This window comes from Protopterus annectens, chromosome 9.part0, assembly GCF_019279795.1.
Source record: "Protopterus annectens isolate FY-2018-M chromosome 9.part0, PAN1.0, whole genome shotgun sequence".
Lineage (NCBI taxonomy): Eukaryota > Metazoa > Chordata > Ceratodontiformes > Protopteridae > Protopterus > Protopterus annectens.
In genome coordinates, this window is record NC_056743.1 from 1,808,450,497 (window position 1) to 1,808,465,704 (window position 15,208).

General features: G+C 36.6%; 1 protein-coding gene across 1 annotated transcript in view; it reads left to right on the forward strand.

Annotated features, from left to right (window-relative positions):
• Nucleotides 1–515: 515 nt before the first annotated feature.
• The window catches only part of P2RY11 (purinergic receptor P2Y11), a 118,030-nt gene continuing 103,337 nt past the window's right edge, over nucleotides 516–15,208 (forward strand). Inside the window, exon 1 of the mRNA XM_044082356.1 lies at nucleotides 516–849. The gene's annotated coding sequence lies outside the window, so the exon portion shown is untranslated. The remainder of the gene's footprint in view (nucleotides 850–15,208) is intronic.

The following is a 15,208-nucleotide window of genomic DNA, read 5'->3' on the forward strand; positions in this document are numbered from 1 at the left end:
CCAGTATGAGTGGAAGGACCGCTGGTATCTTATCTCTCAACTTCTAAGCACAAGAAATCTGGACAAAGCTAAAAATAATGGGGAGAGGGTGCAAAGCCTCCCAAATAATGCAGGGTTTTAAATACCGCATCCATTAACTTAAAAAGTTGCTAGAATCACAGGATTTGTATTCGAATGCATTTTTCTGAAGGATATGCAGTCTGAAATTCAAATATCTGTCATTATTTAGTGATTTCAATCATCAGTCATTTGCCAGAAAGCCACACATTTTATGAGGAAGAGAGTAATAGACCAAAAATACAAGTAAAAAATCTGGATACTTGAAAGGTGTGCCTGAAAAGTGTTTTGTCAAAATCAACGTTCTGGGTGTGAAACACAAATTTAGCTCCCTATCAGTGTCTGGTAGTAAAGCAAAAAAGCCCCGTTTCTAGCCACCTGGAAATGTTGCAATTCGATATAGAAACCAGGAAGGAATAGGAGTTGAGGTTTTCATTCGGCCGAACGGAAGGGAGCGTAATTTGACAGTTATTAGGTCTGTCAGATAATTCATGGGTGTTAACGGACGGTTTTCAAAGTACCTGAATCAGACCACAAACTTTTGTTCTGTAACGCAAGCTAAGATGCACAAATCAAGGTTTACTAGTAGTAAATCGAAAATGTACCGTTGCTCGGCTCAGGCAGGACTTCTAAAGAGGAAGCCTCACAATTACGTACTGAATTAGAAACGGTTCAAATCTCCCCTCCCCAAAGCCACGCCTACGTTTATCTCCTCATGCAGCTGCAGTAAATCTTTTCATTTATTTGGTTTGCTCTGGAAAGTTGTCTGATTTCTCTAGCAGCTTACACTCGGTAAGTTATTTCGTGTTGTAATTTTTATCAACGGGAAGGATTTGCCGGTTCTTGTTGCGCTTTTTGGTATGCACCCTTAAGATGGGATGTGAAGCAGTTTTTGTGTCCCGCTTCGTAAATGTTTGCAAAGGTTGGCAAACTTTAGTGATTTTTTTTTTTTTTTTTTTTTTACAGTTTAGGGGTGTATCGTAACTTCCACAGCTGGAATAAAACTTACGGAGTTTAAATTATGTGCTCAGAGATGCACAGGTCATACAACGCGACTTCTTTGTAGAATTCTTGACAAAGTCAAAAGTAATGGGTTGGAGCCGGAGGGGGCAAAATGCCCAAAATCGGGGACAATTTCTTTAAATAGTTACTCAGTGTCATATGTGAAGTCAGTAGAGCAACATGTTTTGCATGAGCAATCATACCTCTCAACCTCTTAGTGCAAGAAATCTGGATAAAGCTTAAAGTAATAAAGCAACAATGTCCCAGAAATAAGTATACATTTAAAATATTGCTCTTAGTAAACTTAGAAAGTTGCTAGAATAAGAGGATTGTGTTAACATGCCTTTTCTGAAGGGTATGACGTCTGAAACTCAAATGTATGTTTAGTGACTTCAGTCCTCAGTGATTTGCCAGAAAATCATAACACTTTATGAGAAGCAGACCAAAAATATGAGTCAAAAATCTGTACATTCTGCAAAAATATGTACAGTTGAAAGGTACTATCAGCATGTATTTTTTGAAGAATAAGAAGTATGAGGCTGTAATGTGTGACATTATTGACTGACTGTAATCCTCAGTGATTATATTTAACAAAATATATGAGTACGAGGGACATGGTATAAATGCGAATCAAAATCAGAGGCAGTTGACAGGTGTGGTGCAATTAGTGTATGGGGTAGGGTAGCTTAACTTCTGTCAGGCTTTATTACAACTTCACATTTCTAGGCAGACAAAGCATCCCTCCACTCAGGCTATCACTTTATATGCTTATCTAAAGTGCTGACTTAGTGCTGTTACGTTCACAATAGTTACTTGATCAGTGAGGGAGAGTCTAGCGCTACTGTTTTAAAGCACTTGTCTACTTAAGTAACTTGCTCAATGTCAGACATTTGACAAATGATGGCAAAAGGAATCAAACCCTAGACCACAGGAAGTAAGTAGTTTTGTAACAGCTCGTTGCTTTAGTCCTCTGTGCTGCCAAGCATTCTCAACCTCTTGCCTTCAGAACTGGGAACAAGTCCAGAAATTATCATGGCCCCCTTTTTAAAATATTAGTACTATTAACTGAATAAGTTGAAAGAATAAGAGAATGTGATTACTGCATATTTTCTGAGGTAAAAGAGGTCTACAACCCCAATTATTGTCGTTATTTATTAAGCATAACCCACCACTTTTCTCCCATCAGTTTTAAGAGGGTGTAGGAGAGACAGGGCAAAGTTTACAGCCAGAATCAAGGACTGTTGAGAGGTATGCAGGATGGGTTGAAGTGCTGGCACATGGGCTTGGCCACCATAAAGTCTTCTCTGGCTATAGTATCAGGGTTATGAAGTGGTCTCTTTCTGGAGTTTTCTTAATTGTTTGACCTAGCTAGTTTGGCTTTTGTGTAAAAAAAATAACCCTGTGTGTTGCTGCTACCTTTTTGCATGCCCATTGTGGAGAAATGTACACACTTGCAGGACAAACACCCCCTTAGTTAGTGCAGATGACCGACACACCTACATACAACTTTTGGATGATTTGTTTTATGCAATTGTTACAGAAAGCTTAGGAAGATTGTTAGCCGTACCAACTTCTGTATGAAATAAACATTTGCTAAGTTATGAGATCTTAAAACGTAACAGTCCCTTCTAACAGTTTTACCTGCATTGGTCTTCAACTCCTTAAAGGGCTAACAGCATATCACCTAAGATCTGCTTCAAATGTGGCAGCATAAAGTGAAAAGTCTGCATTTGATTATATTAGGTGATAGTTGTATTGGGGAAAGCCCCACCTTATTGAGGAGGCATAGGTCACACAAAGAATGCAGGATTTGAAATTCACCTTGAATTGTTTTTCTGGATTAGAATGGAATTCAAATTCCTAACGCTTGTGATAGTGAGATGTAATATTTGTCAAAAGTCTGCATTTGATTGTATTAGGTGATAGTTGTATTGGGCAAAGCCCCACCTTCTTGGGAGGTGTGGGTCATGCTAAGAATACAGAATTTGAAATTCAACTTAAATTGTTTTCCTGGTTTAGAATGGAATTCAAATTCCTGACCTTTTGTGATAGTGAGATATAATATTTATCATTTTGATCACACCAAGAGGAATATTTTTGTGGCACTTTCACAAAGTCTGTCGCTGTCTACTAATTTCTTTACGTTCTATAAAAATATTTGAATGCAATAAAGTATCTGAATGTGTGAACCTAATAATACCCACCAGAAGCTTCTCATTCTTTGATGTCCTTGATCCTGTTGGATGTTGCTGTCGCGAGAAAACTGAAATCCTCTAAATCAAGATATGGCAGCAGTATAAGAAAACTTTTGGAGTCGATCAAAACTATGTTTGAACTGAACAAAGAATTTAAAAAGAACTGAACAAGAGTAAAAAATAACATTTTAAGTTTGTATATGGGAAAATGAGGAATTAAAAGAATTTAAAAAAACTATAATAAGAATACCGGGGACTTTCAGTTAAACTTCTGGCACATCTTGTTACATAAAAAATAATTACTTCCAATTATTCCTTTAGAAAGTGTTCACCATGGAGTGTGTGGCATAGGCCTCACTAAACCCTAAATCAGTGGATGTTAATTTACAAATGAGATAGCATAAATCATTGCACATGATGTGACTTTACAATGCATTTATGGCGCAGTCCTGAATTCTAAGACTAAACTGCTTGTGAATGTATATTTATCAAAAGTAAGGAAATAACCTATCACAGAACTGGCTAGGTAGTATGACTGTAGTAAAAGTCTTGCAAGAGATGGATTTTTTCCCTTAGGGACGGGAGGTGAAGGAATGAAAGGACAACTGCATACAAAACTCAAAATGTCCTTTCCTTTCCAGAAAGTACATGTTCCTGCCTGCAGAATGATGGCTGTACTTCCACATATTAAAAGAAGCATGGCTTGTGGCATATCCTGTCCTAGCAGGCTTTATTAGTGCACACCATGTTGGGAGTTGAAAGTTTCATTCTTTTAAGAATTTTGTTTTCCCTGCTCATAAATTATTTCACCTATCTTATTTGAAAGTTTCTTGCCAAAGGAAAGAAAAACTCATAACTATGTGCTTATAGCTGTTCCTACCCAGTGAGGTTTTAAAGCTATTCAGGCTCAAAATTCACAACTTTTACTTTGTGCTGATCTGTAGCTGCATTCTTTCTGTCTTCAGGGGGTCATAAACCTACTGAGCTTTAGTAGTTTGAAGGTGAAGAAACCTGATGAACACTGAGAGCAAAAAAGTCTGTTCTTTCAGCTCTTTCTTAATACCTCTACAATTTTACAGATTATTTAGTACATATTTATAGTGACTCTTAACATATATGGTATAGTGAATAGAATTCTGATCTGGTAAGAGACTACGGTGAAGTGATCTCATCATCTGTGCTATCACAGTGCATTATGGGCAAAAGTAGCTTGCAGAAAATCAAGATCATATTAGGATGACTACCCCAGGAATGCATTCAAGCTTAGAAAATATAACATTTGGAGTGTAGGTAGTTTTGTGTTGTTGCTGGCATGGTTGGATGGTGTAGAGCGTCATGGGAAAACCATTTTTTCAGTGTTTGTCAGTAGCAGCCCCTTTTAAGGCTCATTTTTCCAGAATTCCCATTGCATTTACTGTGAAGCAAAACTACTGTCTGTACAAACGCAGCCTTCCTGGAATTTTAATGAATTTTAACTTTTTTTTATTCTTGATTTCATCTAAAATTGTAGTACCACAGTTACAGGCTCGGTAGGCACTCAATGAGTCCCACATTGGTTTATAATCTGGTCTCTTCGTTTTTATAGCCTTCCTGAACTTCTGAATAAATGTTAATTATTTAACCTGTTTATGGTAGGTTTGGGGGCGCAGATGTAAAATGTTGCATTCTGTTTTGAGATGGTTTTTGAACTCCATTAACACTAGCTGTAGCTTGTGAATACTGTTTGTGCCAATGCAGTAATCTTTTCAGAGGTGGTCTGTTCCATGTAGAGTGTGCATCCATTGCAGTTAAAAGTACAAAATATAAATGTTCTGCAGCAGTAGGGGGTATTCTGCCATGGATTTTGCAGCTATTCTGAAGAGCATAAAGGTGTTTGCATTGGTGTATTTTGAGCTATTTATCATACATTGCAATGTTTTGCTAATATTCGGTTTGCCTGTTAATATCTTCCTTCAGATAAGGGTCTCCGCTACTCCTGCACCCATTTCCGTTCCCAGAAAGTTCTGTCCTGTAGCAGTGAGTTCAGTGGACATAGAGTCATTGGGAGGTTTTAAACACGTTGTGGTAGTGGGTTTACGATTTATAGGTACAAAGTCAGCTTGGAACATGTTCTGAGACTTCAGTGACTTCGGCACAGCCTGTTGTATTGCATCTTAATGTACTCCGCCTTTTGCCAGTCAGATACCACAATAAGAAGTTTCCTCCTTGAAAAATAAATCATGCATTTGTCTCTCCTGGCAGACTGTGCTTTTTTGCTTTTCTATGACCCCAGTAAGTTGATAAAATAGTTTGTTGCTGCCTTTGTTTCACCAACATACCATCAGTCTTACCCCACATTTTGAGAATGTTCTGCAGTTCTTGGACCACAACCTTTTGACAAATACTTGGTGCAGACACCACTTCAAAAGACAAGATAATGGCCGTGAAATAAGTTTTTGTGAATGTTAGAGCCAAAAAAAAAAAAACCTGCTTGTAATGTTCTCCTTCTCCATATGCAAGTATGCTTGCCAGAAGTCAGGCTCAAGTATTGCCTCCCTGTTAAGTTCATGTTAATGAACACTGCACAATATTGCAGTCTTGGAAGTCTCCACTAATATGGGTCTTGTCTTGCATTTCTTTAGCATGTAAAATGTAGGTGTGGTGTATTTGCTACACAACATTTTGATAATATTCCAGGGTGTGGTGTATTTGCTACACAACATTTTGATAATATTCCAGGGTGTGTTGTATTTGCTACACAACATTTTGATAATATTCCAGGGTGTGCTGTATTTGCTACACAACCATTTGATAATATTCCAGGGTGTGGTGTATTTGCTACACAACATTTTGATAATATTCCAGGGTGTGGTGTATTTGCTACACAACATTTTGATAATATTCCAGGGTGTGGTGTATTTACTACACAACATTTTGATAATATTCCAGTACTACATTTTTGTAATTTTAGCTCATCCCTGTGTTTGTCCATGTGATATTGTACAAGCCATTTGACACTGAATTTTTTTTTCTTTTTAAGCAAGCAGCTCAGTGCTCTAGGGATTGGCTTTGCATCCTTGTTGTTTAGTTCTTCAGGTTGGTTCTCTGCTAGGCTATTTGGTCTGTGGAGCACACACATCCATCCTTCACCTACATGGTGTTTTTACAGGACGCAAGTTTCCTGTTGTATCCAGAAGACCTAGACATTGTTTAGATGAAACAGAGGTCATCCACATTGCTCGTGAGGGGCATCTTTGTGTGGATCTTGCAACAGACCACTGTACTGAGCAGAGCAGGTACCAGAGAATAAATGAGTTTTGTTCAGGATTGGTTCTGAACTTCATGTCTTTCAGTGTCTTCTTTTTTTTGAAAGAAACTTTTTTTTTCTCCATCAATAGTAGTACTGTAGTGTCTTAATAGAAGAACATTTCAATTTAATCTCCTACGTTCATTCTCTTCCAAGCAGTGATGCTCCTTTTCTCTTGCAAACATGCAAGTTTGTTTGTTTTATTGTGCATAATTGGTCCTTCCATCTTTAACACCATCCCGCCTGACATGCAGTCACAGGCCACATCCTGCTCTTAAATGATTTAAAAAATCCCAACTAAGTCACCGTAATGGCCTCAATCCCAGTGCACTTATTTTTCCCAAAATTACACCTGACATGCTTCCTTGTACTGGGCCATTTTGTTTCAACCAAAACATTTCATGCACTGCGTCAATCCTTTTCCATCCTACTGTATGTGATTATCTCTAGTACTAAAAACCTTTTAATCCCATTGTAATACTTACTGTATTTACTAAATGTGTTTCTTCGTCACCGTAAAAAATGAAAACTCATAAAATCAGATTGCTGGGAAGCGTTTAGTCAAAGTAAGTATTCTATTTGTGTTATATTCAGTTGCTTTGTGATCCAGACCGTAGTTGATAGTCAGTTTGATCAGTCCACCTACTTGGTGTTCATATGTGATAAATAAATTGTTTTTGCCTTTAGTTTGTATAAACCTTTGGTGCTTAATAACTGTCATTTATATATATATTTATTTATTGAGTTTGTTTGCCAGAGTAGTTCAACTGGACAGCAAGCTACCTCTTTTTATGGGAGGCCCAGGAAGAAAAGCTCCAGAAAAAAAATTCCAACAATACATAAAGAACATAGTAAACAGAAGTATACAAGTAATAAATATAAAACATTTAAATAAAATATTCTTAATTATAGCAGGAGCAGTGTTTGAATGAACTTGTTAGAGTAAAGGTGGAGAATGGAGGATTAGTATTAAGAGGTGAGGAAGAATGTTTTATGATAGCTAGAAGGAAGAAGAGAGAAAGGGAGAGGACAATGAGAAGGTTTTGGGCCAATAATTAAGGGTGTGGTGATTGGGAAGGAGAGGTGAAAGTAAGGGGCAGGAAATGTAACATTCAGAAGCTGTGCATGTACAGAACAAGACATCTTTTGGGTATTCCCTTGTTTGTGCCTTAAAAGAGTTGGTGTTTAGTGTGTATGTGTACGTGTGTGCATGTCTGTGTGTTAGAATGACAGCAAGGGAGTTTCAAATTTTGGCCAAGAAAGAAAAGTACACCAGCTCAGTTGTTAGCTTTTATAACCTTTAATAACATATAACCTTTAATAACATATAACCTTTAATAACATATAACCTTTAATAACATATAACCTTTAATAACATTGTCAGTGTATCTCTCCTGTCTTGATGGGTTATAGAGTTGGAGATTATTTTTTTAAACTAGGGCATTTTATGGATAATGAAGCTGCTAGTTGGGGGGTGTAAGGTAATGCCTTATCCCCAACCACTGAAGTTTTTCTAAGGCCAAACAGTGATTTTTTTTTTCCTATAGTGATAATTGGCAGCAACTTATGCCACCTTGTTATAGCACTGTTCCAAGAGTGAGAGATGAGTGGATTCTAGGTTAATCAATATGAGAGCAGAATAATATAGTGTAAGGATGAGAAGGGATTGAGCAGTACTTTTTTGGCATCATCTGTGAGGTATTGTTTGACTCTATGAAGAGCACCAAGCTTTTGGTGTTTTTACTGCTTGTTTTATGAGATGATCATATTTTAAGCCTTCATCAACAGCGACTCCTAGAAGTTTAGTTTGACTTAGTTCCATGTTGAAATTAAAAGTGATCTTGAATTTATTTTTGTAGTCAGTTGAATGCTTTGGGGGCAAGTAGGATTTTTTTAAGGTTAAGGAAAGCTTTGTATCAGAGAGTCGGGCCTCTATGGTGTTAACAACTCGCTCACGAGTCTCGCCATGCTTTTAACAGAATAGACTGCTGAATTATCTGCCCACTGTATGATACTGGCTTGATTAGAAGCTAGGTGGAGATCATTAATGAATATATTGAACAACATGGGACCTAAAATGAATCCTAGACGGACACCCACTTTAATGAGAAGGAAAAAGGAGATATGTTACCATTTTATTGCCTGTTGATATTTGAGATGTAGCTGGAGGACCAAGAAAGTGAAGTTTCGTGTATTCTTAGGCAAGCTAGTTTTTGAAGCAGTTTCTTTGGTGATACCATGTTGAAAACTTTGGCTAAATCTAGGACGAATGCTGGGACCCAGAGTTTTGATATTAGTCCACAGATGTTACAAAACTAAGGAGACTTGTTCATGTACTATGAAGAGGACAGAAACGGTGATGGGTAGAGGATTCGAGGCAGTTACTGAGCAAGCTGAGGCGTTAAGGCTGGATACTCTTCCAGAATGTTTTGAGAGTGGAGACAGTATGGCTGTAGGCCTGAAGTTTGAGAGCTCGTTTGAGTTTCCATCTGCATGGCGAGAAAGAATGTAGCACCTTCTCCATAGTGTTGGAACATAGCTTTCAGTGATGGGGGTGGTTGATAAGAATAGAGAGAGGAAAAGCTGGGGCATCAGCAGCAGCAATTTTTAAATACTCTGGTACCTTATCAGTGGCAGGGGTGGTAAGTTAATTGTTTTTTTGATTGTAAAAACTGAGACTCGTTTGAGTGCAGGTGTTTTGAGGACTAACAAGGGAGGAGAGGGACCTATGTCTGCCTGTGCTGAAAATTTAATGAGAGGTTACTGTTTGGATGAAGTGGGTATTGAATTTGTTGGCTCTCCTGTCATTATAGTTGTGTTGGTGAAATGGGTTTTAACAGCTGATTGATTGTACTATAAAAAGCAAGCTTTGAGATGTTATAATTTGCTGCCTGTATATTAATATTGTGTTTTTTTCCCCCATAGGTTTTGATTGGATTTTTAGTGGAGTTTCTTTGACATTTATAGTATTGATGGGCAGCTGTGGTTTAGTTTGCTTCCATTTTTTCCCGGCTATGTCTCTGTCTTTCATGAGCACTTTAGCACTGTTTTGAAAGCCAGGGTGCAGGATTTGATTCATTTATGTAGGTTCTTATTGGAGCCAGTTAATTTACTATGTTAAGTAAAGTTGAGATGAACAGATCTACAGTTTCAACTGTAAGAGTTTGAAGAGTCCACCAGTTGATTTGATTTTAGTGCTACAATGAATTGGTCCTTACTAAAGGAGGAGAAATTACAAGTAAGGTTGTACCAGTGCGGTTTCTGATTGGGTTTATGATGCCTTATTGCGAAGATGGGTAGGTGATCACTTAAGGTATTGGGTTAGGTACCTGGTGATGGTTTTGTTTGGGTGATTAGAGATAATCCAGTGTAAGGTGGCTCTACTAGAGTATTAATTATACCTTGTGGGAGTTGAAATAAGCTGGGTGAAACGTTATAAAATAATGACATTAGACGGACTGTTACTGTCAATAGTTTGCCAGTCAATATTAGTCTCTTGAAAAGAGTGCGTCAGTGAGGTGTTGCCCAAGAGAGAAGTTCTTCAGCAGTAACATGTTTTTCCTTGGGGAAGGTAAGTTCCTAAAATGCGAAGGCTTTTGTGTACATTCATTTGCAAGGATGCTATTATTATGTCAGAATTAGAGTGGAGGTGGGCTTATATGAGACCCCGAGAGAGGTTTAAATAATTTGTGCAGCTAATGGCCATCCCACCACCTTTTTATAGGTTCTGTCAAGTCTTGGGGTATTGTATCCCTGCAGTAAGATCTTTTATTTCTTGTTTAAGCCAAGTTTCAGTGGCTACTAATATATCTGAGGAGCGGTAGGCTACCCAGGTATGCGTACAAGTATGTTTGTTTCCTATACTTCTAAGGCTAGCTGTGCACATCTGGTGACCTTATGGCTTTGAGGGATACATATTTTATGATCTGGCAGACTTATTTTATTGAGTAATTGCAGGAGCAGGGTTAGGATGGATGGTACCACATATTTTCTTATTACTTGCACATCTTATTGCTTTCCTCTTATCACCTCTAATTATTGTTTATTGAAGTGTTAAATTTCTTTTTGTCGTAGCCATGTTGTGTATTTATTTGACAACCTACTGAATACTCGTGACAGTTCTATTTCAGACTTAGCTGTTCTGCTTGTCTGCCTAGTCCTGCCCTATATTCAGATATACTTTAATTTCTGTTGTAAAATCTAAATTGTTCCCCAGAAATCTGTAATAATTTGGCAGCTGGTTTTACAAAGTCTCTGCAATGTCTTTAAATTAGTTTGATGCTGTTTTCTGTGGTGTTTAGTACACTCAGTCTATGTATTCTGGTATCCGTCTTAATAAGTGGTACTTGACTTGCCATATTTTCACTTTTGTTATTAATTTTTGATCTTATTCATAATAATAATAATATAATCTGCATTGCTAACATGGCCTTCCATTTTATGTGTTTTTATAATATGACAAACCCAAGCTATTGTTTATATTCTTATGCTCGAAATAGGACAGTTCTGTATGGATGTGAACAATGTTAAGTTGGAATTCAAAAAATGAAATTTGAATTGAAGTCCAGCTCTAAAGTTTTGTTAGTAGCAAAGTCCCCAACTTAGCCTATGCAGGAAGCTTTAGTCTCTTGCGTGGCTTTCTTTTGCAAAATTCTGCACTCCAGTATTGGTGGATATGAGGGAAAGGGGAACGTTCCTCCTTCGCAAAGAGCGCAGTTTTACATTCAACGGCAATAACATCTGCAACCACTATTGTTTCTTTAAAGAGTCAATAACTAACTTCTTTACAGAATAATCTGTCCTATTATAACAATTTGTCCTATTATTTTTGGAGAAATAATCACCCTTTAGAAAACGCTGTTTTAGATGATCTGTAAATAGCTTCTTGGTGTTGGAAAAATCAGGTTATATTATTTTATAAATCCAGTCTATATAAGTGGGTTCCTTATGTATTCCAGTAATTACTCTCTCTGCAAAAATCACTTGCATTTGACAAATCACTCAAGTAACTAATTTGTTAATCTACTTTATTGGCTGGCCCATTTTTTGTGTGTTTGGATCCTCATTTACACAAGGCATGCAGCCAGCCCTCTAAATGTGCACCCTCACAAAAAGTTTTCCTTCTGTCTTGTATGCCATTTTAACAGTTTTTCTCTCTTGCTGATTTTTTTTAAGCTAATAGTTTAAAAAATGCTTCAACACACAAGCCGATCTCCTCACCAGTCTGCTTGTCTTTGTCAGCCATGTATAACCGTCACTTTCTGTATAGCTCCATGCAGTTATGCATATCTACAGGTGTCCCAGGAACACCAAGCAAAGATCACCACAATGTAAGGATATAAATCTGATTATTTTATTAAAATAACAAGCGCTTTTGCATACGGACTGTATGCTTCTTCAGGTTACAATAATTAATAAAAAAGCCAAGAGCTTATATAGCAGAAAACATTCCTTAATTTCCCGCTTTTTCTTTCATTCAATTAAATAATCAATCAATAATGCACTTGGCATCAATTCTTCTAAAAAGCAAATATAAACTTATATTGATGGTAACAATAATATTAAGTTCACATTTTAGCTTGAAATATCAAAGCACTACAAAGAGCCCAGCTAAATAAATAAAGCAAGGCCTGGCACTCAGTACAATAAACTATATGTTTTTAGCTGTAAAGATTTTAAATAATCAACTAAAACATATCTAGTTTTCAGCAGCGTGTGTCTAGCTATGCAACAATTCATCAATTGTTGAAAACAATATCAATTCTTAAATAAACACATAAAAATTCATAGAATGTTGAAATATATAAATACATGAATACGTAAAAATATATATAAAATAAAAATATATATGAAATAAAAATACATATATGTATGTATTGTCATATGTAGATATATGCATATATGAAAAAATGCAAATATATATGCACTAGCCATTGATATTATATTATATTGTAATGATTAAATAACCAATAAATAATGTATATGTATATGCAATTTATGACACTAGGAATCACTAAAATTAAGAACATATAGTGTATAAAAAATAATATCTTAATGGTCATGGTGTAAACATAAATTAATGACTCATTTTGATATTAATATAATCATTGTTAAAAACATAATACTTCTAAAGAAAGATTCCATCATATATCAAAGCATCCAATTTATAGTCACATCAATTCACATCTTAAAGAAGAACAAGAAAAAAAGGGGAGAAAGAAGGGGAGGAAGGAGAGGAAGAAAGGGGGAGAGGAGGGGGAGAGAGGGGTGTGTGTGTGTATGTGTGTGTGTGTGTGTGTGTGTATGTGTATATGGGTGTGGGGAATGTGTGTGTATGTGTGTATATATGCGTGTGGGAAGGTGTGTGCATGTGTGTACGTGTATGCGCATGTGTGCGCGTGTATGCATGCATGTATGTGTGTGTGTACGTGTATGTGAGGAAAGAAAGAAAGTAGAAAGGGAGAACAGATGTGACAACTACAATGATCAGATGGTGAGAAAACTATCTGGAAGCTAGTACAGATTTTAAACTGACAATACTGTTTAACTCTGGAAATATATGCGCTCTTAATCTCAGAATCCATTCAAGTTCTATGTTCTCTAGATGTATCATAGTATCTCCTCCTATTTTCAACCTCCTAACAACTTGTACTACACGAAAATATAACCTGTGATTTGGGTAATCTTTGACATGTTTTATCAGAGCATTTGTTAGAACCTCTTTCCTAATTTCATAGGTATGATTGTAAATGTGTTTCTTTAATTCTCTCGTAGTTAAACCTACGTAATATGCCTGGCATTTATCACATGTGGCCAGGTATATAACGTTAGAGGTATTGCAATTGGCTTGTACATTGAAATAGTAATCATGGTTAAGTCCTGGTATGTAAAAATGTGTATCCGTAGTAATATACTTACACATATTGCAACTATTACAAGGTAGAGTCCCTAAGTCAGATGTTCTACTGGGTGTATTTCCCTTGGTATGTCTATCATTGCACAAAAGTCTCTTTAGATTTTTGCTATTTTTGTAGCAAAAACTAGAGGTACTGCGTACAATTTTCTTTATATCTTGATTAACTGCTAGAATATTCCAGTTTCTTTTTATAATCTGTGTAATACTATGATTGTCACTGGTATATCTGGTAACAAAAGGAACTTGTGTCCTGTAACTAGAATATCCAGGTAAGTATTGTGATGGATTATGTTCTAGATTTTCCATTTTATTTCTTTCATATGATTTATTCCTAAAAGTGTGATTACTTTGAGTGTATGTATCTTCAATAGGTGATGGAATAACTTTAATAATTCCATCTACTAAACTGATAGGATATCCTCTCATCAAGAATAATTCCCTCAGATTTAGAATTTCTTGGTTCTTTTGAGTTTCATTGCTGCATAGCCTACAAACTCTCAGATATTGACTTTTAACTATGTTAGCAAAAATGTGTCTGGGATGCATACTACTATATTGAAGGATGGCATTCTTCCAGCATTCCTTCCTGTATATCTTAGTAGTTATAGTAGAGTCTGAATTGATGGAGATGGTCACATCCAGAAAATTTATTATTTCTTTAGAATATTTTAAGGTGAATCTCAGGTAGTCTGTAGTAGACTCTAGATATATTCGAAATTCCTCTAGGGAATCACTATCACCCCTCCAAAGCACAAGAATATCATCTACAAAGCGCCTATACAGCACTATATTTGCTTGGTATTTACTGTTGAAAACATAGTGATATTCCCAGTTGTGTATGACCAGATTTGCGTATGAGTTAGCGCATGGGGTGCCCATAGCAACCCCCCACACTTGTTTATATAGTTTCTCATTAAAAGAGAAAACGTTGTTATTAAGTACTAGTTCTAAAACAGTACCTATAAGAGGCTGGGTATCTTTAGCAATGATGGTACTCCTACACATTGTTTCTCTAATGGCCTCAATACCTTGTTCATTCGGTATGACTGTGAATAAGTTCTTGACATCCATTGCTACTAAGAGCAAACGTGATGTCAATACTATGTCTGGGTCAATGCATGTTAAATCATTTAATAATTGCTGGGTATCTCTCAATATGGTTGGAATGGTCTTTACTAAGGGTCCTAGTTTAGATTCTAAATAAATAGATAGATTTTCAGTCCGCCATTTGTCTCCTGCCACTATGGGACGTAGTGGTGGAGGAGTTAGTTGTTTATGCATTTTTGGAAGTCCCTTTATAAACGGAACCAATGGACATTCAATGAGACAATAGTCATACAGCTCCTTGGACAACTGTCTGCACATCAACAATTCATACAAAGCGTCATGTACCTGAAAAATCAATTTATCTAAATCAGAATAATTAATATTTATATACTTCTCAGTATCGCCTAACAAGTTGTACATTAATTCATTATAGAAAGGTGTGTCCATCAAAACGAGGCCACCACCTTTATCAGCAGGCTTGATAACAAGATCTGTATCTTGCTTAAGAGTCTTTAGTGCTATTTTCTCGTTGTAACTCAAATTATGATACAAATGACACTTTGTTTTACAATCCGTAGTATCCGTAGTATCTACAGGTGTGTGTACCTGTATGAAGGTTTGCACATAGTTATGTTGCAGTTTCCCCTTAAAGCTCACACTGTCTTTACGAGAAGGCTGAAGCTTTGTAGGGGCTAATGTCTGTCC